Genomic DNA, 27243 nt, shown 5'->3' with positions numbered 1-27243 from the left:
TAAAGTTATACTGTATGTAAATAAAAAATTTTTAAACATATATATCAACACAAAGCTATTCATAAGCTATTTAATATTTGCAGCATCTGTTTTTACATCTTATTTCTGTTATGACATTTTATTTGTACCCTTTATATTGATAAACCTATGAGATGTGTCTCTGTTACTAGGCTTATTAAACAAATACTTTTTTTTTTAAGTAGGCTCCATGGGCATGGAGCTTGAACTAACAACCCTGAGATCAAGACCTGGTGCTCAATGGACTGAGTCATGCAGGAGCCCCAAACAGTGACTTAAAAAAATTTTTTTTTTAATGTTTATTTATTTCTGAGAGAGAGAGAGAGACAGAGAGTGATCAGGGGGAGGGGCAGAGAGAGAGGGAGACACAGAGAATTTGAAGCAGCTCCAGGCTCTGAGCTGTCAGCACAGAGCCCAACATAGGGCTTGAACCCACAAACCATGAGATCATGACCTGAGCCAAAGTCACACGCTTTACCGACTGAGCCACCCAGGGACCCCCCCAAATGGTGACTTTTCCTTAAGGTTTATTTATTTTGAGAGACAGAGAGAGAGAGAGAGAGAGAGAGAGAGAGAGAATGAGAATGAGTAGTGGAGGGGCAGAGAGAGAGAGGGAGAGAAAGAATCCCAAGCAGGCTCCATGCTGTCAGCCCAGAGCCTCAAGTGGGGGCTCGAACTCATGAACCATGAGATCATGAACGGAGCTGAAACCAAGAGTCACACGCTTAACTGACTGAGCCATCCAGGCGACACCCCCCTAAATAATGACTTTTTCAGACATACCAAAGCTAAAAGAGTTCATTGCCTGAAAGAAGTCTTTCAGATAGAGAAAAAATGACAACAGGTGAAAATAGGAATCTACACAAGGAATGAAAGACATTGGAAATTGTAGCTATATGACAATATGAACAATTGCTGGGAATAATGCATGGGAATAGTTTGGAAAGTTTTGATTTACAATGCTAAACTATGGGATTTTGTTCTCCATGAAGGAATGTGCTTATTTTCTAAAGGAAAACCTCTGATAATATAATTTTATTTAGCCTTCCAATAAGTGTCAAACACAGTAAACCTGTCTCCAAATTAAAAAGAAAAAGTCTTTACAAGAATTTTAAGGAGAACAGGTCCCCACCCTGGTAATCACATGCACTTGAAACAGTTGTGGCAGGGGGAAGGCCGCCACCACTGAGACAAAATTTCAAACACAGTTCTCAGTTCTCAGGCTGTTGTCCTGAGTAGGGAAAATAACTGAAGTACTCTGCAATAAGAGAAAGGATAAAAAGTGATGGAGGGGCGCCTGGCTGGCTCAGTCGGTTGAGCCGGTGGTTCTTGACCTCGGTCATGAGTTTGTTCCTCATGTTAGGTGTAGAGATTACTTAAATAAACAAACTATGGAAAAAGATAAATGAAGGGAATCTAGGATGGAAAACAATGCTGCCACTATAAAAAACACCCTAGGAGAAAGCTTATAGGAATGGGAAAATATTCCCTATATATTGTTAAGCAACAAACAAACAAAAGAACACAACAACAAAGAACACCAAAAGAAGAAAAGAAGAAAAAAAGCAGAACATAAAATAGTATGTATCCTATCACACATTTTAGTTTTAAATTTAACCAGACACAAAATAATAGTTGGACATTTGTGAATATGAAGAGTATCTTCAACTGGTGAGATCACAGCTAACTTGTTTTTGTTTTTTTAAGATTTGTGATTTTCTCAAATTTCCTAATGTTTCTGTATTGAAAAGGTGTTACTTCTCCAATAAGGAAAAAAAATGAAGATGTTATTTAAAATATTGGCTCCTTAAATCAGACATTCTGAGGTTTCCTTACAGACTCACCAAAACCCACTTCTTGCTGCACTGGGGACTGCACACTCAGCTAGACTTTTGGACTCCTCCTCCAGGTGGGTGATACTTATAGAGGAAGAATGTTTGGAATTCTAGAGTTGCTCAGAGGATTTTCTGACTGCTTTTTATGAGGCCAATCCACTTCTTCTCCCAAAGAACATTTCAAGAAACATGCATCACCCCCTGGGTAACTGCAATTTTCTCTTTGTTGTCTTTCAGAAGGCTGATTGGTAATACACATACAGGGAATCCCTATTTTGATACAAAAATGTTTTTCTCTAAGAAGAATCATCATGGACTTCTCCCTTGGTCTCCTACCATTTTCTTTTCTTTTCTTTTTTTAATTTTATTTTTTAAATTTACATCCAAATTACCATACAATGCAACGATGATTTCAGGAGTAGATTCCTTAATGCCCCTTACCCATTTAACCCATTCCCCGTCCCACAACCCCTCCAGTAACCCCCTGTTTGTTCTCCATAGTTAAGAGTCTCTTATGTTATGTCCCCCTCCCTGTTTTTATATTATTTTTGTTTCCCTTCCCTTATGTTCATCTGTTCCGTGTCTTAAAGTCCTCATGAGTGAATTTATATGTTATTTGTCTTTCTCTGACTAATTTCACTTAGCATAATATCCTCCAGTTCCACCCACATAATTGCAAATGGCAAGATTTCATTCTTTTTGATTGCTGAATAATACTCCATTTTATGTGTGTGTGTGTGTGTGTGTGTGTGTATATATATATATATATATATATATATATATATATATATATATACCACATCTTATTTATCCATTCATCCATTGATGGGCATTTGGGCTCTTTCCATACTTTGGCTATTGTTGATAGTGCTGCTATAAACATGGGGGTGCATGTGTCCCTTCGAAACAGCACACCTGTATCCCTTGGATAAATGCCTAGTAGTGCAATTGCTGGGTCATAGGGTAGTTCTATTTTTAGTTTTTTGAGGAACCTCCATACTGTTAAACAGAGTGGCTGCACCAGCTTGCATTCCCACTAGCAATGCAGAAGAGGTCCTCTTTCTCCGCATCCTCACCAACATCTGTTGTTGCCTGAGTTGTTAATGTTAGCCATTCTGACAGTTGTAAGATGGTATCTCATTGTGGTTTTGATTTGTATTTCCCTGATGATGAGTGACGTTGAACATTTTTTCATGTGTCAGTTGGCCATCTGGATGTCTTCTTTGGTGAATTGTCTATTCATGTCTTTTGTCCATTTCTTCACTGGATTATTTGTTTTTTGGGTGTTGAGTTTGATCAGTTCTTTGTAGATTTTGGATACTAACCCTTTATCTGATATGTCATTTGCAAATATCTTCTCCCATTCTGTCAGTTGCCTTTTAGTTTTTCTGATTGTTTCCTTCACTATGCAGAAGCTTTTTATTTTGATGAGGTCCCAGTAGTTCATTTTTGCTTTTGTTTCCCTTGCCTCTGGAGACATGTTGAGTAAGAAGTTGCTGCGGCCAAGATCAAAGAGGTTTTTGCCTGCTTTCTCCTTGGGGATTTTGATGGCTTCCTGTCTTACATTGAGGTCTTTCATCCATTTTGAGTTTATTTTTGTGTCTGGTGTAAGAAAGTGGTCCAGGTTCATTCTTCGGCATGTCGCTGTCCAGTTTCCCCAGCACCACTTGCTGAAGAGACTGTCTTTATCCCATTGGATATTCTTTCCTGCTTTGTGAAAGATTAGGTGGCCATACGTTTGTGGGTCCATTTCTGGGTTCTCTATTCTGTTTCATTGATCTGAGTGTTTGTTTTTGTGCCAGTAGCATACTGTCTTGTTGATTACAGCTTTGTAATACAGCTTGAAGTCCTGGATTGTGATGCCTCCTGCTTTGGTTTTCTTTTTCAAGATTGCTTTGGCTATTCGGGTCTTTTCTGGTTCCATTCAAATGTTAGGATTGTTTGTTCTAGCTCTGTGAAGAATGCTGATGTCTTTTTGATACGGATTGCATTGAATATGTAGATTGTTTTGGGTAGTATCGACATTTTAACAATATTTGTTCTTCCTATCCAGGAGCATGGAAACTTTTTCCATTTTTTCGTGTCTTGTTCAATTTCTTTCATCAGCTTTCTATAGTTTTCAGTGCATAGATTTTTCATCTCTTTGGTTAGATTGATTCCTAGGTATTTTATGGCTTTTGGTGCAGTTGTAAATGGGATCGATTCCTTGATTTCTGTTTCTGTTGCTTCATTGTTGGTGTATAGGAATGCAACCGATTTCTGTGCATTGATTTTATATCCTGCAACTTTGCTGAATTCATGAATCAGTTCTAGCAGTTTTCTGGTGGAATCTTTAGGGTTTTCCATGTAGCGTATCATGTCATCTGCAAAGAGTGAAAGTTTGACTTCCTCCTGGCCGATTTGGATGCCTTTTATTTCTTTGTGTTGTCTGATTGCAGAGGCTAAGACTTCTAATACTATGTTGAATGACAGTGGTGGGAGTGGACATCCCTGTCTTGTCCCTGACCTTAGGGGGAAAGCTCTCAGTTTTTCCCCATTGAGAATGATATTAGCATTGGGTCTGTCATATATGGCTTTTATGATCTCGAGGTATGATCCTTCTATCCCTATTTTCTTGAAGGTTTTTATCAAGAAAGGATGCTGTGTTTTGTCAAATGCTTTCTCTGCATCTTTTGAGAGGATCATATGGTTCTTGTCCTTTCTTTTATTGATGTGATGAATCACAATGATTGTTTTGCAGATATTGGACCAACCCTGCATCCCAGGTATAAATCCCACTTGGTTGTGGTGAATTAGTTTTTCAATGTATTGTTGGATCCAGTTGGCTAAAATCTTGTTGAGGATTTTTGTGTCCATGTTCATCAGGGGAATTGGTCTATAATTCTCCTTTTTAGGGGAGTCTCTGTCTGGTTTTGGAATCAAGGTAATGCTGGCTTCATAGAAAGAGTTTGGAAGTTTTCCTTCCATTTCTATTTTTTGGAACAGCTTCAAGAGAATACGTGTTAACTCTTCCTTAAATGTTTGCTAGAATTCCCCCGGAAAGCCATCAGGCCCTGGACTTTTATTTTTTGGGAGATTTTTGATTCCCAGTTCGATTTCTTTACCGGTTATGGGTCTGTTCAAATTTTCTATTTCTTCCTGTTTCAGGTTTGGTAGTTTATATGTTTCTAGGAATTTGTCCATTTCTTCCAGATTGCTCATTTTATTGGCATATAATTACTCATAATATTCTCTTATTGTTGTTTTTATTTCTGCTGTGTTTGTTGTGATCTCTCCTCTTTAATTCTTGATTTTATTTATTTGGGTCCTTTCCTTTTTCTTTTTGATCAAACTGACTAGTGGTTTATCAATTTTGTTAATTCTTTCAAAGAACCAGCTTCTAGTTTCATTGATCTGCTCTACTGGGTTGTTTTTTTGTTTGTTTGTTTGTTTTTGTTTTGTTTTGTTTTTTTTGGTTTCCATAGCATTAATTTCTGCTCTAATCTTTATTATTTCCTGTCTTCTGCTGGTTCTGGGTTTTATTTGCTATTCTTTTTCCAGTTCTTTAAGGAGTAAGGTTAGGTTGTGTATCTGAGATCTTTCTTCCTTCTTTAGGAAGGTCTGGATTGCTATATACTTTCCTCTTATGACTGCCTTTCCTGCATCCCAAAGGTTTCGGGTTGTGGTGTTATCATTTTCACTGGCTTCCATGAACTTTTTAATTTCCTCTTTAACTTCTTGGTTAGCCCATTCATTCTTTACTAGGATGTTCTTTAGTCTCCAGGTATTTGTTACCTTTCCAAATTTTTTCTTGTGGTTGATTTCGAGTTTCATAGTGTTGTGGTCTGAAAATATGCATGGTATGATCTTGATCTTTTTGTACTTGTTGAGTGCTCTTTGTGTCCCTAGTATGTGGTCTATTCTGGAGAACGATCCATGTGCACTGGGGAAGAATGTATATTCTGCTGCTTTAGGATGAATTGTTCTGAATATATCTGTTAAGTCCATCTGTGTCATTCAAAGCCCTTGTTTCCTTGTTGATTTTTTGATTAGATGGTCTGTCCATTGCTGTCAATGGGGTATTGAAGTCCCCTATTATTATGGTATTACTATCAATGAGTTTCTTTATGTTTGTGATTACTTGCTTTATGTATTTGGGTGCTGCCACATTTGGCGCATAAATGTTTACAATTGTTAGGCCTTCTTGGTGGATAGACCAAGATATAAGGCCCTCCTTCATCTCTTGATATAGTCTTTATTTTAAAGTCTAGATTGTCTGATATAAGTATGGGCACTCTGGCTTTCTTTTGTTGATCATTAGCATGATAGATGGTTCTTCATCCCCTTACTTTCAATCTGAAGGTGTCTTTAGGTCTAAAGTGGGTATCTTGTAAACAGAATATAGATGGGTCTTGTTTTCTTATCCATTCTGTTACCTTATGTCTTTTGATTGGAGCATTGAATCCATTGACGTTTAGAGTGAGTACTGAAAGATGAATTTATTGCCATTATGATGCTTGTAGAGTTGGAGTTTCTGGTGGTGTTCTCTGGTCTTTTCTAGTCTTTGTTGCTTTGGTCTTTATTTGTTTTTTTTTTCCCCCATCTTTTCTCCCTTCAGAGAGTCCCCCTTAAAATTTCTCGCAGGGCTGGTTTAGTGGTCACAAACTACTTTAATTTTTGTTTGTCTGGGAAACTTTTATCTCTCCTTCTATTTTGAATGACAGCCTTGTTGGATAAAGAATTCGTGGCTGCGTATTTTTCTGATTCAGCACATTGAATATATCCTGCCACTCCTCTCTGGCCTGCCAAGTTTCTGTGGATCGGTCTGCTGCAAACCTGATCTGTCTTCCCTTGTAGGTTAAGGACTTTTTTCCCCTTGCTGCTTTCATGATTCTCTCCTTGCCTGAGTATTTTGTGAATTTGACTCTGATATGCCTTGTTGATGGTCGGTGTTTGTTGAATCTAATGGGAGTCCTCTGTGCTTCCTGGATTTTGATGTCTGTGTCCTTCCCCAGGTTAGGAAAGTTTTCCACTGTGATTTGCTGACATAACCTTTCTACCCCTATTTCTCTCTCTTCCTCTTGTGGGACCCCTATGATTCTGATGTTTTTTCTTTTTAATGAGTCACTGATTTCTCTAATTCTTAAATCATGCTCTTTTGCTTTAATTTCCCTCTTTTTTTTTGCTTCATTTTTCTCCATAAATTTGTTCTCTATATCGCTGATTCTCTGTTCTGCCTCAGCCATCCTTGCCACCACACATCCATTCGAGATTGCAGCTCAGTTATAGCATTTTTAATTTCATCCTGACTAGCTTTTACTTTTTTTATCTCTGCAGAAAGGGATTCTAATCCATTTTCGACTCCAGCTAGTATTCTTATTATCGTGATTCTAAATTCTGGTTCAGACATCTTGCTTGTATCTGTGTTGGTTAAGTCCCTGGCTGTCATTTCTCTCTGCTCTTTCTTTTGGGGTGAATTCCTTTGTTTCATCATTTTGAAGGGAGAAAAGGAATTGATGAGGTAGAAAAAATTAAAATTAAAAAAATATTAAAATTAAAAACAAATACATACACACAAAATCGAATAAATAATGCTAGATCCTAGGTGTGTTTTGGCCTGGGTGTTGAAAGGGGCTTGATAGTTAGAGAGAAAATGGTACAGAAAAAAAAAGAAGTCGTTTGAAAATTTGAAAAAATGAAAACACTGAAGTAGACTAAAATGAAATTTTGGAGGTAAAATAGAATTTGAAAAAATTTACAGAAAAGTAAAAAATACAGTAGAAAAAAATTAAAATATTTTTAATAAAAATTGAAAATAAAAATGAATTTTTTCTCTTTTTATATTCAGGAAAAGAAAAAGGAAAAAAAGAAAAAATAAAAAGAAAGAAAATTGAATAGATGAACGGTCTAACAGACTGAAATACAGTTGAAATTACTTCGTTTTCCACTAGAAGTCAAACTGTGAAATGCTTTATATTCCATAAACTAAGCAGGTGGAGAGACTTGTGTTCCTGAAGAGTGAGGTTGGCCCAGTTGGGCAGGGTTTAGTGTAACGGCTCCATTCTCCAGTAGATAGCACTGCTTAGCTTACTGGCGTGGATTCTTGAGGCGCTTGTAGGTGCGTATGCGCATGCACGGAAGCATTGACCATGGCGTCACCCAGTTACCCACTGTCTCCTATCAGACCTGATCTCCCCGATCAGCAATCGCGCACCTGTCCTTTGTCTTCAGCTTCCATCCACTCCAAGCTTTTACACAGTCTGCAACCCAGCCCCAGGCAGCACCTTCCTCCTGAATTTTGTTTTAGATGCGGCTGTTTTTCCCGAACCCTTACTTCTGAGGGACTGCGGTTTTGACCTGTTCTGCGCTTCTGCGGGAGGGTCTCACTGAGAAATGGTCGGTTGCCGGCCGCACCCAGGAATGTTTGCGGGACCGGGCTGCTGCTGATGCATAGAGACTGAGGCCTGGTGCCAGCCCGCCCCAGAAAAAGTTCGTGAGATGGTGTAGCAGCAGCGTTTCAGGGATTATGGAAAATCACAACACGCATCTGGCACCAGGCTTCACCCTTAATGACCTTGTTCCAGCACCAGCGAATGTGGTTGTTCTCCCGGGTCCACTGGGGCCTTACCTTTGGGGGACCCACACAGCCTCTACCAGGTGTCCTCCCAGCAAGGCAACCGCCTTTCCACTTGTGGCCTGAAGAACCCTGGACTCCACTCTGCTCCTGGGGATTCACCCTTCCCACCAGAGCACCGCCAGGTATCAAGCTGCAGAGTTCAGACTCTGTGTTCCCCCTGTTTATAGCCTTAGTGGAATTTAAACCCTCTCCTTTCTCCCTTTTTAGTTCAGTCCCTGCAGCTATTTTCAGTTTTCCACTTTCCCTCCAGCGGTTTTTTTGGGGGTGCTTTTCCCGTATTCTCCCCCCATCTCTGTCGTCTCACCACACACAAATGTGGCTCCCTGCCCTCTGTGGCTTCTTTCTCCCCAAATTTACTTCTTTGTGCTGTGTACCTGCTGAATTCTGTGGTTCAGGTTGTGCAGACTGTTGTGTTAATCCTCAGATCAGTTTTCTAGGTGTGCATGATGGTTTAGTGTTGGTCTGGCTCTATTTCATGGACCCGAGAGACACAAAAAACTTCCATGCTCTTTCGCCATCTTGGCTCCTCTCCCGGTCTCCTACCATTTTCTTGAGAAGGCAGTTTGATGTTAGGAAGAAAGCACAAGTCTTGTATGATGACAATTATCATCAAAAGTTTCATTAAAATGTGGCTCAGTCAGTTAAGTGTCTGACTTCAGCTCGGGTCATGATATCACAGTTCCTGGGTTCTACCTCTGCATTGGACTCACTGCTGTTAGTGAAGAGTCCACTTGAGATCCTCTGCCCGCTTTCTCTCTGCCCCTCCCCTACTCATTTTCTCTCTCAAAAATAAAAGTTTCATTAAAAGCTCTGATACTTTTAAGTTGTATGACCTCAAGCAAGGTGCTTTCACCTTCAGAGCCACCCTGGAGCATGCAGAGAACCTGTATTAGCTACTGAGGGTCCATTAGAGAGATCAAGTCTTCCAAACACTGCAACAGGCAAGGAACTGAATGAATGGGGGCCCAATCCAGGTTTCCTTGCCTCACAAGTTCTGTGACTATATGAGAAATAAAGCTATATATACAAATATCCCATTGTGTGATACAGTTAACATCATAGCTATGAAAAAGTAAGCAAGACATAAGCTCTTTTAGGCAGCAACACTAAACTTATTGCCATATCTGACATATTTTCACCCTTCAATCCTTATGAAAAAAAAAAAAAGAACTTTCTTTCAGATAGGATGATGGAACAGAGAGACATAACTAACAGGTATGTCCATTATTCTATGGAAAGTACAGTCTTTATGTCTATCATGTCCAGATTCTCATCTTTGATTTAATTGAGAGATCATCAGGAGAAATCCATGCATATTTATCCACATATCTCCTGCACCTAGATCCGTGTTTGACACAGGGAAGATTTCCACACATACTTACTGAAGTCAATTTCCTCATCTCCCCATCCAGTTAGAGATCTGGTCTTACCTCAAACTACACACAAACACACACACATACACACATACACAGGCACATGTGCACACACATGTGCACACACTACACTGAGTTCCCAGAGACATAAGCTTATTGGCCACTTATCCTCATCCAGGCCCTGGGAGTATGGTAAGTTCATGGTGATGGTGCCAGTGGAGAAAGGGAATGGAATTATTTATAAATCTATGATGATGAGAAAAATGGGGAAAGAAAGGGAATTTGGTTTGAAGCTCAGAAAGTAAGTGGAGACTAAATCATAGTTATTTTTATGCCAATACCATACCATTTAAATTACTGTAGCTTTGTAATATATTTTGAAATCAGGAAGTGTGATACCTCCAGCTTTGTTCTTCTTGATCAAAATCGCTTTGGCCATTTGGAGGTCTTTTGTGGTTCCATATGAATTTCAGGATTTTTTTCCTCTGTGTCTATAAAAATTGTCTTTGGGATTTTGATAAAAATTGCATTGAAACTGTGGATTGATTTGGGTAATATGGACATTTTAACAATACTGATTCTTCTAATCTACAAACACAGAATGTCTTTCCATTTATTTGTTTATGCTTTAGTTTCTATCATCAAAGTTTTATAGTTTTTAGTATATAAATCTTCTACCTCTTTGATTAGGTTTATTCCTAAGCATTTTATTCTCTTTAGTGCTATTATAAATGGGATTGTTTTCTTAATTTCCTTTTCAGATAGTTTGCTGTTGATGTATAGAAATGCAAGTGATTTTTATATGTTGAATTTGTGTCCTGTGATTTTAAAGAATTTGTTTATTAGTTGTATCCATTGTGTGTGGGGGTGGGGGTGTGTGGTCTTCAGGGTTTGTTACATATCAGATCATGTCATTGGCAAACAGAAATAATTTTACTTTTCTTTTCCATATATCTGATAAGAGGTTAATTTCAAAAATATATAAGGAACTCCTATAACTCACTAGCAAAAAAATAATCCAATTTTAAAGTGGCAAAAGACTTGAATATACATCTATTCAAAAAATACATACAGATGGCCAACAAGTACATGAAAAGATGCTCAACATTATTAATCATCAGGAAATGCAAACAAAACCACTTACCACCTGTTAAAAGATATTGAGATATAACTTCACACCTCTTAGAATGACTCTTATCAAAAAGATAAGAGATAAACAGTGTGGTGAGGGTGTGGAGAAAAGAGAACGCTTCTGTACTGATGGTGGGAATGCAAATTATATAGCCACTGTGGAAAACAGTGTGGAGGCTCTTCTTCGAAAAATTAAAAATAGAATTACCATATTGTCCAGCAATTCTGCTTCTGGATATATATCCAAAAGAATTGGAGTCAAGATCCTAGAGAGATATCTGGACTCCCTGTTCATTGTAGCATTATTTATAATAGCCAAGATATGGAAATGACCCAAATGTTCACCGACAGATGAGTGAATAAAGAAAATGTTGTGTATACATATAATTGAATATTATTCAGCCTTAAAGAGGAAATCCTGCCACTTGTGACACTGTGAATGTCACAAGTGACACTTTAAAACTTTGTAAGTGAAATAAATGAGCCACAGAGGGAAAATACTGTATGATTTCTTATATATGAAGTATTTAAAATAGTCATATGTATAGAAGTAAATGAAAGGATGGTAGATGAGGGAGGGAAAATATGGGGAGTTGCTCAATGTGCATAAAGTTAGTCATACAAGATGAACAAGTTCAGAAATTTTCTGTATAACATAGTGCATACAGTTAACAGGTACAGTGCACTTAAAATTTTGTTAAGAGGATAGATCGCTCAGGTTAAGTTTTATCGCAAAACAACAGTAACAACAACAAAGGGACACAAACTTTTGGATGTGGTGATGAATATGTTTATTACCTTGATAAATCACACCTTGGTTGTGTGATGGTAACTTGATTATATACATTATGTCCACATGTACCAAATGATCTGCATTAATTATGTGCAGGTTTTTGTGAGCCAGTTATGCCTCAGAGCTGGAAAAAAATAAATTGTACTTATCATTCTGTAGAAACTGGCCTGTGGCAGTTTCTATAATTCTGATTATAGAATATGACGTATCGAACAGAAGTAAATCTTTAAGGCTGAGAGGGATAGTGTCTGGAGCATAGCATTTAGGTCAAGAGAGTTTCATTATAGACAAAAGGAGAAGAGATGCACTGAACATAAAATGGAAAGACCTAGGGAGTTTCTAGAGAATTTACTCTCTCCAGATAATTTTGAAAGGTGTGAAAAACACTCTCCCTTTTTTCTTTTGATTTTTCCTATCCTTTGGACTTGGAAGGTGGACTGAGCCACAGGCTACCTCTTGCCTCCTCTGAGGAGGCATTACCTACATTACCTTTGTAGGTAAATGTAAGAAATCCTACAGGGTAGGAATGGGGAAAATCTTATTTTGTTGGCATCAGGCCTCCAAATGGAGGCAAATAAAAGGAGTACTTATTTCCTTTTTTATTAAAAAAATTTAAAAACATTTATTTATTTTTGAGAGAGAGAGAGAGACAGAGCATGAGTGGGGGAGGGGCAGAGAGAGAGGGAGACACAGAATCTGAAGCAGGCTCCAGGCTCTGAGCTGTCAGCACAGAGCCTGACACGGGGCTTGGGCCCATGAACCACAAGATCATGACCTGAGCTGAAGTTGGACTTCAGCTAACTTCAGCTAATGGACTGAGCTATCCAGGCACCCAAAGAAATACTTGTTTCCTAATGGAAGCCGGGTACCAAGGTTTTGGATAAGAAAAGACTAGTGTAAGTCAGGGTTGAGGGGAGAATTTGCCTTCCAGGGATGGGTGATGATTCACGTGGCCAGGCCAAGCTGCAGTCATGTGCTGGTGCTGGAGAGAACATCATCCTTAAGGGGAAAGGAAACCAAAGAAATTTGAAGTAATGAAGACAATGTGGAGAGTGGGACCTCTAGCAAGCAAGAAGTTGAGGTGTAGTCTGTGGTTGTGGAGATGAGCATTAAAAAATAATAATAATAACAAACAAACCATGCTTGAATTTGTATCTTTGATGACAATATTTTGCACATTGAGCCTTGATCTCTTCTTAAAAAAGAAAATGCAATAATAGGAGAGCACCTCTCTGCAGTGCACAATGAGATCAGCAACCTAGACTCCTGCCTTGTCTCTCTTTATTTTTGAGCAGGAAATGGCCAGCCTTATGGTGACCTGGGCTCCATGTTGCTGCTTGTCCAGCTGGACCTGCTCCTGGCTCCCTCTCCTCAGACCAGAGGGTACCCACAAATAGTTTGAGAACACAGGGATTTTCCTGGAGGTGAGGATTATTTGTGCCTGGGGTCAGCCTTCCTAGGTTCACCCATGCTGCTTCCCCAGGCGATCATTCCTTCCCTCCAACCTTGCTCTTATGGTCTCTCCCCAAGCTCAACATTCCCATACTTTCTAAGAGACTACTACTTTTTTGAATTTATTTTTTAAAATTATTTGAGAGAGAGTGGGGAGAGGGGCGGGGGGGGGGGGGGGAGAGAGAGAGAGAGAGAGAGAGAGAGAGAGAGAGAGAGAGAGAGAATTTTAAGCAGGTTCCACACTTACTGAGGAGCCTGACAAGGGACTCGATCCCATGATCCTGGGATCATTACCTGAGCTGAAATCAACAGTTGGACACCAAACCGTTGATAGGCATGCTGAGACTAATACTTTACACTGAATTCGGGTTTCTCAAAAAAGATAAACAACCCAATAAAATTAAGTATGACTTCAAATACATCCCTCCTTCAAAGACTGCAGATATCCCCAAGCCAAGGAAATACAAAACATCTGGCTTCCTGTTGGAATGAGGGGAATGAGGAAAATATAAGAGAAGAAAGAAAAAGTAAGATCTCAGAAAAATATTCTGCCTTGCATTTATCTTTTAATTTTCTTACTGAAAAATTTCTGAGCACTGTCTCTGTGCTCTTCCCACCTAAGGACTCAGAATAGAGAGAATATGACATAATTGTATCCAGTCTGAAATTTCAAATTTACCTTGAGTTGCAATGTGAGATCCAGTTGCTGGGAACTGTGGCAGTTTCTGCAAAGGTAGAGGGGTTCATGCACTGTGCCCCTCAGCTGCTCTTTCTTAACCTCACCTAAACTTAAAGGAGGATTTTTGGGGTGTGTGTGTGTGTGTGTGTGTGTGTGTGTGTGTGTGTGTGTGTTACAGGGGAGGTGAACTGAGAAAGAGAACTGGTTTTCTGATGATTGAGCATCTCTTCCTTAGTCTCAAAAATGTGGGGATGGGGAAGTTTCTGGCAACATTCCTGAGAGCCAACTTATTGCCTCAAATTAGAACTTACTGTGCTACAGGGGCACCTGGATGGCTCAGTTGGTGAAGCGTCTGACTACTCTTGATTTTGACTCAGGACATGGTCTCATGGGGTTGGAGCCCTGCATTGGGATCTGTGCTGACAGTGCCTCCTTGAGATTCTTCCTTTCTCTCTGCCCCTCCCTGCTTGTGCTCTCCCTGTCTCTCTCAAAATAAATAAAAAAAAAGTTACTGTGCTATAGACCTTTGCTAACAGATCTTGTTATTTGGGAAGGTAATTCTATGCAAATATGGAATCATTTTAAAAGTGAACAACCTTAGAATGCATCTTTTTGTTCTCACTAATTGTGCATCATCACAAATTCAGATGCTCCTGATTTCTCTGAGATAGAGCTCTGGAGACTCTATCAGGATCTCCTGCATGAACATTCTCCAATAGTCTGTAAGTTTATTAAGTAAAAATATGTGAAGGCCCACTAATAATATCCAAGCCACATTACACCCAGATAATGATCTCTAGAATGTTCCAGTTCAGCACATATTGTTGAAAACAGAGAGACACACATGTGCTGTAATCAAATGTGAGTGAGCCATGTACTGAAATAGGCCAAGGGATATGGAATATCTGAAAGGGAGAAAAGGAGACAAGAAGAGGAAAGAAGGAGGGAGGAAGGATATAAGAGGGTATGAGCAAAGACTCCATGAGAAGATAAATCTCCCAGTGTGAGAGACACTTTCTCCCATAGTGCCTGTGGTCTTGCTGTGCATGGAGGCAGATGAGTGGCCATATCTAGTGAGTCCATGAGGTTGGAGGCTCCCTGGGACTGGGGTGTGTCTTTGAATTCTTGCTCAGAGTCCATGCTGAGAAATGTTTGATTGATGAATGGTGGGACATATTTTCATCTGACCCAGTACACTGAGTGTGCTAAACATCAATAAGTATATAAATCGGAATATTCTACCAATTATATGTGATACTAATTTCTGTTCTTTATCTCATTGACTGTCTGGGTTTCCTGTTTTTAACTCTAGTGGTCTTCTAGGACTGGCACCAGGACCAGAACCCTAGAGATTCAAATCTCTTACCAGTGCTCTCCTGTCAAGAGCTGCCTCCTTAGTTCCAGACCCTTGAGCTGGTGGCAGAAGCCTTCTTTCAGCAGGCTATTCACTGTAAATATTACCACAGTTCCCACCTGACTTATAGAGTCAGGTAGTGCTTGAAACCTGTCCTCCCACTGGGCTGGTTCTTCTAGAATTTTTTTTTGTTTGTTTCTTTATCTTGAGGGAAAGAGAGCATGTGTGGGGGGCTAGGGAGAGAGAGAGAGAGAGAGCAAGAGAGAGTGAGAGATTGAAAATCCCAAGCAGGCTCCACTCTGTCAGCACAGAGCCTGACTGGGGGCTGGATCCCACCAACCATGAGATCATGACCTGAGCTGAAACCAAGAGTTGGATGCCTAGCCGACTGAGGCACCCAGATGCCCCTGGTTCTTTTAGAATTCTGACATCAGCCTGAATCAACAGGGCATTTTACTTTGCACTCTGGCCACTCTCCTTGGGAGTCAGCTTTTTAGCCAGTTCAGTATATCCTGACAAGAACCACCTTGTTTTTTTACTCAGTGGACTATCTCAGGGGTTTCCATGTGACCAGTAGTCAAGTGGGGACATGATTTCAGGGAAGTTGGAAAATGCATTTGTGAGTATCTTAGGTATCCTAATGAATTCTCTGAAAACTGGCGGTGTGATGGAATGTTTAATCCCACCGCACACTAACGCATAACAACTATGGTTAAGAAGGCTTTGCAAAGGCTACCTAGACAGTCAACCATCCAGGGGGGTTAAAACCATAGCATAGAACCATAGCACCTATTGGTTTGCATTTCATTTCTTTTCCAATGTAGTGAACCTTAAAGGTCTTTAATTCCCTGTTATCTCAGAAGATTAGTATTGTGGGAACAGAAGGTTCCACCAGGTCCTCTACGGAGAGAGAAAAGGATTAGGTAAGTTTTTCTAATTCACATTAGTCAATAGTTATAGGTTAAGGCTTTAAAAAGAATAATTAAAATGTCAGTAAGGCCATTCAGAGGAGGTAAAAGTAAATAAAACCTTTTCTCCCTTTGACTTTCATTTCTTTTCCTTTTTGTTCTCCTGATAATGGTTTAAAGATCACTAATCCTCTTATATCTTAGAGGAATACTATTGCAGAAACACTGGTAGTACTGGATGCTCTGTTGAGGGGAAAGAGTAGGTTGTCTGTGTTAAGAAAAGTTTAAAAAGTCTGCTGTGGCGCCTGGATGGCTCAGTAGGCTGAGCATCTGATTCTTGGTTTCGGCTCAGGTTATGATCCCAGGGTGGTAGAATCGAGCTGTGTGTTGAGCCCCACACTGAGTGTGGAGCCTGTTTGGGATTCTCTCTCCCCCTCTGCTCCTCTCACTCACTCATTCTCTCCTATAAAATAAAATAAAATAAAATAAAATAAAATAAAATAAAATAAAATAAAATAAAAAATTTAAAAGTCTGCTTATCATGGTTGGTTCTAAGATATTTACAATGTGTGTTAGAACATGAAAAGCTCTGTTATAAATTCAATTTAACTTTATTTTGTTCTTTGTCTCTAACTGTTTAGGCCTTGGAACCCCTTTTCCCCATGGTTTCTGATAAACTTTGGAAAATGCTTTTGATTTATTTCATGATCCCCTTTGGGTGCTGAGATTCTTCCCATGTTTGCTCTTCAGTGTCAATGTAATCTTGGTGTCACACTAGGCAACAAACCTGAACAATAGGAAGGGCACACAGTTCTGAACAGAATTTATGGTGCCAATAAATTACAAGGGCCTTGTCAGGTAGAAGCTTTCAAATACCAATGGAAAGAACATACCATTTATTTTGATGGCCCGAGGGCCCACAAAAATAACATAAAGAAATTCTTCTAATCCTCCTTCTCCAGGATAAGCAGGAAAGCTTATATCCTACTCTTCTCCATGCTTCTTCTGATATGAGAATTGTTGGAATGAGAATAGTCTGAACTGAGAGGGGCTTTGTGAAAGAAGTTGCAGAATGAAGAAGTTAGCCCATGTGGAATTTTGTGAAGCCTTTCTTCCATGATGTACATCTATTCCCTGATGCTGGTGAGCATTTCAGGTCCAGAAAGCCTCTCCTTAAGATTCCATAGCGTTATGGGTCTCTATATGCAGACATGAGCAATCCAGGGAGGACCCTGGGATGGTGTTCCCTGAATAGCAGAGCTTGATGCATAAAAATTATTAAACAAATATTATTTTAAAATTGTAATCAGTTACTTGGAACTTAACAATTTAAAACATAATTCTAGGGGCGCCTGGGTGTCTCTGTCAGTTAAGCGTCCGACTTCGGCTCAGGACATGATCTCATGGTCCATGAGTTTGAGCCCCACATTGGACTCTGTGCTCAGATTCTGTCTCCCTCTCTCTCTGCCCCTCCCCTGCTTCGTTCTCTCTCTTTCTTTCTCTCAAAATAATTAAACATTTAGAAATTTTATTTTATTTTATTTTTATTTTTTAATATATGAAATTTATTGTCAAATTGGTTTCCATACAACACCCAGTGCTCATCCCAAAAGGTGCCCTCCTCAATACCCATCACCCACCCTGCCCTCCCTCCCACCCCCCATCAACCCTCAGTTTGTTCTCAGTTTTTAACAGTCTCTTATGCTTTGGCTCTCTCCCACTCTAACCTCTTTTTTTTTCTTCTTCCCCTCCCCCATGGGTTTCTGTTAAGTTTCTCAGGATCCACATAAGAGTGAAAACATATGGAATCTGTCTTTCTCCGTATGGCTTATTTCACTTAGCATAACACTCTCCAGTTCCATCCACGTTGCTACAAAGGGCCATATTTCATTCTTTCTCATTGCTGTGTAGTACTCCATTGTGTATATAAACCACAATTTTTTATCCATTCATCAGTTGATGGACATTTAGACTCTTTCCATAATTTGGCTATTGTTGAGAGTGTTGCTATAAACTTTGGGGTACAAGTGTCCCTTTGCATCAGTACTCCTGTATCCCTTGGGTAAATTCCTAGCAGTGCTACTGCTGGGTCATAGGGTAGGTCTATTTTTAATTTTTTGAGGAACCTCCACACTGTTTTCCAGAGTGGCTGCACCAATTTGCATTCCCACCAACAGTGCAAGAGGGTTCCCGTTTCTCCACATCCTCTCCAGCATCTATAGTCTCCTGATTTGTTCATTTTGGCCACTCTGACTGGCGTGAGGTGATATCTCAGTGTAGTTTTGATTTGTATTTCCCTGATGAGGAGCGACGTTCAGCATCTTTTCATGTGCCTGTTGGCCATCCGGATGTCTTCTTTAGAGAAGTGTCTATTCATGTTTTCTGCCCATTTCTTCACTGGATTATTTGTTTTTCGGGTGTGGAGTTTGGTGAGCTCTTTATAGATTTTGGATACTAGCCCTTTGTCCGATATGTCATTTGCAAATATCTTTTCCCATTCCGTTGGTTGTCTTTTAGTTTTGTTGGTTGTTTCTTTTGCTGTGCAGAAGCTTTTTATCTTGATGAGGTCCCAATAGTTCATTTTTGCTTTTAATTCCCTTGCCTTTGGGGATGTGTCAAGTAAGAAATTGCTACAATTGAGGTCAGAGAGGTCTTTTTCTGCCTTCTCCTCTAGGGTTTTGATGGTTTCCTGTCTCACATTCAGGTCCTTTATCCATTTTGAGTTTATTTTTGTGAACGGTGTGAGAAAGTGGTCTAGTTTCAACCTTCTGCATGTTGCTGTCCAGTTCTCCCAGCACAAGCATTTAGAAATTTTAAAACATAATTATAACTTAATGAAGCCTTAGACATATTTATTATGAGAGGTATAAAAGAATTACTACCATGAAAAATTCTTTCAGGTTTAATCAGATTAATTTTGAACGCTCGTGAATTGTTCCCTCGGTTTCCATTTACCCCTGTCTCATTTTCTCTGCCACATTAACCCCCACTGAGCCCAGTGTGAATGGGAAATTCATTTGGCATTTTGGGAACTATCTTTACTAACAAAGGAAAAACAAAGACCTAAAGGAAATTTAGCAAACACAAAGGTAATAATGATGCCATACAGCATAGCTCACTGAACCATCTAGTGGGAGAGGCAACTTCTTAAGCACTGGACCCACGGTCCTTTCTTTTCATCAAAAGAAAAGGAACCCCCAACAGATATCCACTCCTCCTCTTCCCTTTAGCATTTCTCTTCCAAGGAAAGTTCTAGAATAAGATGCTTGTCCCAGACTCAGTCTTAGGTGAAGAGTAGATGTGTAATCCTCCTATTAGTGTTTCTGTGTCTTCCTTTCCTTCTGAACGAATGAAAGATAAGGTTATTTTTCCCCTAGAAAATGAGTGCTGACCTAACCTCTGTTAGGGTAAGGAATGAATCAGTACATTAAAGCATGTGTGGGTGGTGGTGGTAGTGGAGGGAGATCATAAAAATATGAAGAAAAGTCTGAAAGACTTCTAAGAGCACCATGCTTAAAGAGGCCCACGGGTAATTGAAAAAAACCTCTGCTATTTCCAACTATTATCGAATGATTTTAACCTTAATAAGTATGATATTCATGTAGGCTTTATCATGATTGTGTGAACTTACATGTGGTTCCTGCTTTTAAAGTGCCTACATCTAGTTTAATAAGAAAATATAATCAGAAATAGGTATTCTTATCCTTTATAATCAGAAGCTTTGATAAAGTTCTGATCAAGGATCACATTGACTCCATTAATCTGATAAAAACTAACTGCAAAATCACTTGCCAGAGGGTTAATTTTCACCATTCATTTGTTCATTCATCAACTGTTATTTAAGTGCCTATTATTTTCCAGGAAATGTGAGAAATGTGCTAGGCATTGTAACTCAGCTGTGTGAAAGACAGACAGAAGCCCTACTTCTTAAATTTTTTAATATCATGATAAGTGCACTCTTTAATCCTCATCCCCGATTTCACCTATCCCCCCACTTACCTCCCCTCTGGTAACTATAAGTTCCTTATAGTTAAGGGTCTGTTTCTTAGCTTCTCTCTCTCTCTCTCTTACTCTTCTTTGCTTGTTTGTTTTGTTTCTTAAATTCCACATATGAATGAAATCATATGGTATTGGTGTTTCTCTGACTTATTTTGCTTAGCATTATATTATTCAGCTCCATCAATGTTGTTGCAAATGCCAAAATTTCATTCTTCTTTATGGTTGAGTAATATAATGGAATATTATATATATATATATATATATATATATATATATATATATATATACACACACACACACGCACACACACACATATACACACACACACATATATATATACACACACATATATATACATACATATATATATACACACACATATATACACACACACATATATATATATACATATATACATATATATATATATGTATATATATATATATGTGTGTGTGTGTATATATACACCACATCTTCTTTATCCATTCATCTGTTGATGGACACTTGGGCTGCTTCCATAATTTGGTTATTGTAAATAATGCTGCAATAAACATAGTGGTGCATGTATCCCTTTGAATGAGTTTTTGTATTTTTTGGGTAAATACCCAGTAGTGAGATTATTGGATTTTAGGGTTGTTCTATTTTTAACTTAAAAAAATTTTTTTAACATTTATTTATTTTTGAGAGACAGACACAGAGCATGAGCAGGGGAGGGAGAGAGAGGGAGAGAGGGAGAGAGGGAGAGAGGGAGAGAGACACAGAATCCACAGCAGGCTCCAGGCTCTGAGCTGTCAGCACAGAGCCAGACGTGGGGTTTGAACCCATCAACTGTGAGATCATGACCTGAGCCGAAGTCGGATGCTCAACCGACTGAGCCACCTAGGCACCCCTCTATTTTTAACTTTTTAGGGAAGCTCTTACTGTTTTCTGCAATGGCTGCACCAGTTTGTGTTCCCAACAGTGCATGTGAGTTCCTTTTTCTCCACATCCTTGTCAACAATTGTTGTTTCTTATGTTGTTGATTTTAGACATTCTGACAGGTGCAAGGTGATATCTCATTGTGGTTTGATTTGCATTTCCCTGACGATCAGTGATATTGAGCATCTTTTCATGTGTCTGTTGACCATCTGTATGTCTTCTTTGGAGAAATGTCTGTTCATGTCTTCTTCCCAATTTTAAATTGGATTATTTGTTTTTTGGGTGTTGAATTTTGTAAGTTCTTTTTATAGATAGATATAGATATAGATATAGATATAGATATAGATATAGATATAGATATAGGTATAGGTATAGGTATAGGTATAGGTATAGGTATAGATATAGATATAGATATAGATATAGATATAGATATAGATGTAGTTTATGTATATTTTGGGTACTGTTTATCAGATATGTCATTTGCAAATATCTTTTCCCATTAAGTTGGTTGCCTTTTAGTTTTGTTGATTATTTCCTTTGCTGTGTAGAAGCTTTTTTGGGGTGTAGTCCCAATTGTGTATTTTTGCTTTTACTTCCCTTGCCTCAGGAGACATATCTAGAAAAATGTTGCTATGGCCAATGTCAGAGAAATTACTGCCCATGATCTCGTCTACAATTTTTATTGTTTCAGGACTCACATTTAAGTCCTTAATCCATTTTGAGTTTATTTTTGGGTTTGGTGAAAGAAAGTGGTGCAGTTTCATACTTTTGCATGTAGCCGTCCAGTTTTCCCAGCACCATTTGTTGAAAAGACCATCTTTTCCCCACTGGATATTCTTTCTTGCTTTGTTGAAGATTAGTTGACTGTATAGTTGTGGGTTTATTTCTGGGTTTTCTATTCTGTTCTATTGATCTATATGTCTATTTTTGTGCCATACTATACTGCCTTGATTTCTACATCTTTATAGTATAACTTGAAGTCTGGAATTGTATATTTTAAGTTTTGTTTTTCTTTTTCAAGATTGCTTTGACTATTTGGGATCTTTTGTGGTTTCATACACATTTCAGGATTGTTTGTTGTAGTTCTGTGAAAAATCGAAGGCCCTACCTTTTGAAACATTCATTTGAGTGGAGGCAGACAATATTAAACAAGTAACAAAATAAATAATACAGATTACAATAAGAGCTATGAAGGAAAAATGTGATGTAATAGAGGAATTGGTGTGTAGAAGAACAGAACTACTATAGACTGAATGTTTGAAATGTTGAAATCTTCACCCCTAATGTGATGGTATTAGGAGGTCAAGCCCTTGAGAGATGATTAAGTCATAAAGGTAGAGCCCTCTGGAGTGGGATTGGTGCCCTTATAAAAGAGATCCCCCAGAGGTCCTGGTCCTGCCACCATATGAGGACAAAGCAAAAAGATAGCCATCGATAAACCGGGAGGTGGACTCTCACCAGACAGCAAATCTGCTTGTGCCTTGATCTTGGACTTTCCAGCCTCCAAAACTGTGAGAAATAAAAGTTCATTGTTTATAAGCCACCCAGTCTATGGGAGTGTGTTGTAGCATCCTGAACGGACCAAGACAAGGACCACAGACAGGGTGGTCAGGGAAGAATCTCCACTGAGGGGAAATTTAAATGGAAACCTGTCAGATAAGGAGACAGTCTTATAAAAGAACATTTCAGGTAGAAAAAATAGCAAGTGCAAAAGCCCTGAGAATGGCAAAAGCTTGGCATTTTCTCTGTCCTTAAAGAGGCCAGTATGGCTGGGGAGAGGTAAGGGGGTGCAAGATGATGGTGAGGAGGTAGAAAGGGAAGAAATAAAATCCATACTAGAAGGAATCAGCTGAAGAGTCAACAGCTCCTGGATTTCTTGCCATAGAGTCGGCATGGCCTCAGGAAAATGGGAAAAGGAAAGCTCCCATTTCTTATTTATTCTGAGAGAGAGAGTAAATGAGTGGGAGAGGCAGAGAGAGAGGGAGAGAGAGAGAGAGAACCCCAAGTAGGCTCTGCACTGTCATTGCAAAGACCGATGTGGGGCTTGAACTTATGAACCATGAGATTGTGACCAGAGCCAAAACCAAGCGTTGGACACTTAATTGACTGAGCCACCCAGGCGTCCCAAGTAAAACACCAATTTCTTAAAAAAATTTTTTTTAATGTTTTATTTTATATTTTAAAGAGAGAGTGAGTGAGCACAAATGGGAGAGGGTCAGAGAGACGGAGACAGAATCTGAAGCAAGTTCCAGGTGCCGAGCTATCAGCACAGAGCCTGATGCAGGGCTTGAACCCACGAACTGTGAGGTCATGATTTGAGCCAAAGTCAGATGCTCAATTGACTGAGCCACCCAGGTGCCCTGGAAAGCCCCAGTTTCTTAAAGGAAGGGACAACAGTGACTGCAGACTCTCATTTGAATGAAATTTTGGATCAGCTCACAACAAGGAGTTATGCAAGATCCAACCTGAGCTCGAGCAGTCAAATCCCAGGTTAACAATTCTCTCCACTGTGACCCTGAAAGTGAGGCGGTGTGTCTCTGAGGTTCTGAGATCCCCTTGCAGACGACAGAAAGATGCAATGAGCCTCAGTACTAGACAGAGAGGAGCTGAGTGATGCTTCCTCTGGAGGAGCCATGCTAAGCATTCTGCCACTAGCTTCAAATGATAGCAACGGTGGCAGTGACAAACTATGTTAAGTAGTGACAAATTCTGTATGGATGTTAACTTACCATAAGCATTGAGAATAGAGAAAAATTAATTGCATTTAAAATGTGAACACAGAGAGTTAGAACAATTATTATAGAGCAGTGGAGAAGGCTGTGAGATGCTCCATTGGATTACGAAAAGATAAATGTTGACTCTCCCTCTGTTGGTTCTCTCTATATGTTTTTTTTTTTTTTTTCTGCCAGAAAAGCAGAATATTTGGGCTGGTCTTTAAAAGAACCAGTTATCCCACATGTCAACGATCATGAAAGATCATTGATGAAATAAAGGTCTTCTGTTGAATTGTCCCTTCCTTTTTCGCTAGCCTAATTTCCTCCTTTATCAGCATCATTTATTGTGGTCTAATCCGTCTGTCCACACAGAGTGCACACAGCCTGTCCTCTCTGGGTGCATGGCCACTGCACGCAGCCTGCCCAGGTGCCTGACAGCTTGTTCTCAGGATGGATTCATTGTATCAACCTCATGGCCTGTCCATACATTCTTGATTAAGATCAAGGCTTCCTTCTCGTTTCTCTGCTTATGGCAAACCCTGAAACTGTGTGTGCCCCACTCTAGGTCCTCCTGTGTCCAGCCATGGCTTTAATCTCCTGGGCTCACCCATCTCCACCTACCTGTCATTGTGCATTTGAGCTGTAGGGCTGGTGTAGGATAAGGCTTGCGGCTGTCATGCTGAGGGACTGGAAGTACAGACCTGGAGATTATGCAGAACCCTTTCCTGTGCAGCACTTGCTGTGTCAGCTGTGCATATTAAGACCTTGCCAACAGTTTCCTGTCCACCTGGTGACCACCTGCAAATATTTCAACTCTTAAGGGTCAATTACTCCATTGGGCTTTCCTTGGGACAGTTCCTATTCTTTCCTTTATGTTCCTTGCACATTTAAAACTCTTTGATTACAGTGTGGGTCCACATATAGAACTATAAATGCCCTGATGGCAGGAACCATATCTTATTTATCTTTGTACTATAAAGCCCAGTGCATATAGATGCTTGATACATAATTGTCAAATAAATTAATTATAGTGAACATCTATCATAAGAAAAGTCTAAGAGGTAAAAAGAAACATAGCACAATGGCCCAGTATTAGTTTCCTTGCAGTTTAGTTGGAAAGGTATCATGCAAACTTATACAGGGAGATGACTGAAAACACCAGGTGTTGTTGTTTGTTTGTTTGTTTTTAAGAGAGAGGGGCAGGGAGGGGGCAGAGGAAGAGGGAGAGAGAGAATCCCAAGCAGGCTTCACACTGTCATTGCAAAGCCCGATGCGGGGCTTGAACTCACCAACCATGAGATTATGACCTGAGCCAAAATCACTAGTCAGATGCTTAACCAACTGAGCCACACAGGTGCCCCTGAAACACAAGGTTCTAAAAACATAATGTAAGCAGTGCAGAAATAGCCTCTCTGAGTTCAGAGTAAGATTAGATCACTCAGGGCTGAAATGGTCTGCCAGGTTCTCTGGGTGGTCATGGGGTGGTTAGTTGAAGTTGGGAGGTGGCTGGGATGAGATTAGATGGGCAAAAGCTCTCTGGACAACAGGAATGGCAAGGGATTCAAAAAGAAAATTTGTACAGTAATACATAGACACATTTGGTTGGAGCAATAAATGTAACTTTGAAGCAATATTTTTATCTGGTCTATTTGCATACCAACTTGCCAGTTGGCCCAATAATCTCCACAGAATATTTTTTTCCCCTCTAGTACAGGTTCCAGCCTAATGTCAGGTGTCACATTTAATTGCCATGTCTCTTTAGCCACCTTTAATCTGTAACATTTACATAGTCTTTTAGGTCTTTGAAAGTTTTGAAGAAATCAGCATCTCTCTTTTTTAGATTTCCTGTTAAATAGACCTAATTCTTAAAGAACAGTTGTAGATACACAGAAAAACTGAGCAGAAAGTATAGAGTTCTTATATACCCTCTGCCTCCCATGCCCACATGCATAGCCTCCTGTATTAGAGTGGTACACTTGTTCCCACCAATGGACCTACATTGACATATCATAATCACTTAAAGTCCATAGAATACATTAGGGTTCATTCTTGGTGTTGTATATATGTATGTAATTAATTTTTTCTCTTGTTAGTCTATGTTTTGTCAGTTTATTTGTTTCTTTTTCTTTTTTATTTTTAGAGAGAGAGTGTGAGTGGGGGAGGACGTGGGGGGGGGGGGAAGAGGTAGGGGAGAATCTCAAGCAGGCTCTACACTCAGTGCAGAGCCCGTCATGGGGCTTGGTCCCACAACCGTGGATCACGACCTGAGCCCAAATCCAGAGTTGGATGCTCAATTGACTCAGCCACCCAGGCGCCACTCTCTTTTGTCAGCTTAATTTGTAGGTCCTCAGTCACTGAACTTAAGAGGGTAGAAGAGAAAGTTTCTGCCTCCCTTATGTTTCCTCCAACCATTCTGTAATCACATGTCCAGGTTGAACCCTGGCTCTTCACAACATTAACCCTTGGGCTCATTTGCTCATTCCTGTAATACATCTAACGTAGTTTGAGAATTGCTTTGCCAGTACCACTATAAAGAATCAGACCACTCAAAAAGTTAAGGATGTGCTTGCAATTTTCCCCTTACCTCTGCCCCACCCTGTTTAAGACTGAAGGTTTACACTTAAACCATAAAATCAGAGATAATAAAAGTGTCGGTGTTTAGTAAGTGTGCTGTATAGCAATACATAATCAACACAACGTTGTTAACCTTAGGTTAGACTGTTGGCTTTCAGGCTCAAATTCATTCCTGTGCTGTTTTCCACTACATTATGTTCCACAAAGTCACAAATGAAATTAACTGGGCATAGAATCAGGAGCAGAAAGTGGTTTCTAGACTGAGATGATAACAGAAAGATAAGTAGGCAGATGCATCTGGCCATCCCAGGGGGAGCCCTCTTTTCTTTCCTTAGACTAGTCAGTGGACGTGATGAACTGATTATGAGGAGCATGCCCTAAGGGGCTGAAGGTCAGTGAAAGTTCAGGGCAAACCCCAGATGTCCTCCCCTCACTCCAAATACCCAGTCTAATTTTAATTGCTTTTCTCTGGAAGAGAGTATTTTCTGAAACTTGAACAATCAGCAAGAGCTCAGAAATGTTAAACAAATACTGCATTGTTCACTGAGACCCTAAGTCAATAATGATTTTATTATTTGGCTGTAACTCCAGTCATCTGAACTGGCTGACCAACTTCCAGCTCTGAAATGCTATCTGCAATGGTCTGTTTTTCTGAGGCCAGGGTGTGTCTGGGAGATTTGAAGCTGCCTCAAGGATCCTACCAGGAATCAAGGGCTCTTGAGAGGGAGTTCAGGAGATAGGGCATGACAGGGGACACAGCCCAGACAGCCAGATCTGCTCCCTTTTCTTCCTGGCCCCTCTTCTGTCTACCACACAGAGGTGGTATCCAAAGGTTGGTATCCAACCTTCAGGTGCAAGAAAGCTGTGTTGTTTAGACAC

The 27243-nt window shown here is 39.7% G+C and overlaps 1 protein-coding gene across 1 annotated transcript in view; it reads left to right on the top strand.

Annotated features, from left to right (window-relative positions):
* LOC102972687 (ribonuclease pancreatic) overlaps positions 1 to 27243 on the top strand; it is a 49810-nt gene that overhangs the window by 4080 nt on the left and 18487 nt on the right. Inside the window, exon 3 of the mRNA XM_042989341.1 lies at positions 1770 to 1927. The gene's annotated coding sequence lies outside the window, so the exon portion shown is untranslated. The remainder of the gene's footprint in view (positions 1 to 1769; positions 1928 to 27243) is intronic.

This window comes from Panthera tigris, chromosome B3 (assembly GCF_018350195.1).
Source record: "Panthera tigris isolate Pti1 chromosome B3, P.tigris_Pti1_mat1.1, whole genome shotgun sequence".
Taxonomy (NCBI): Eukaryota; Metazoa; Chordata; class Mammalia; order Carnivora; family Felidae; genus Panthera; species Panthera tigris.
This window is presented reverse-complemented; position numbering and strand designations above follow the sequence as displayed.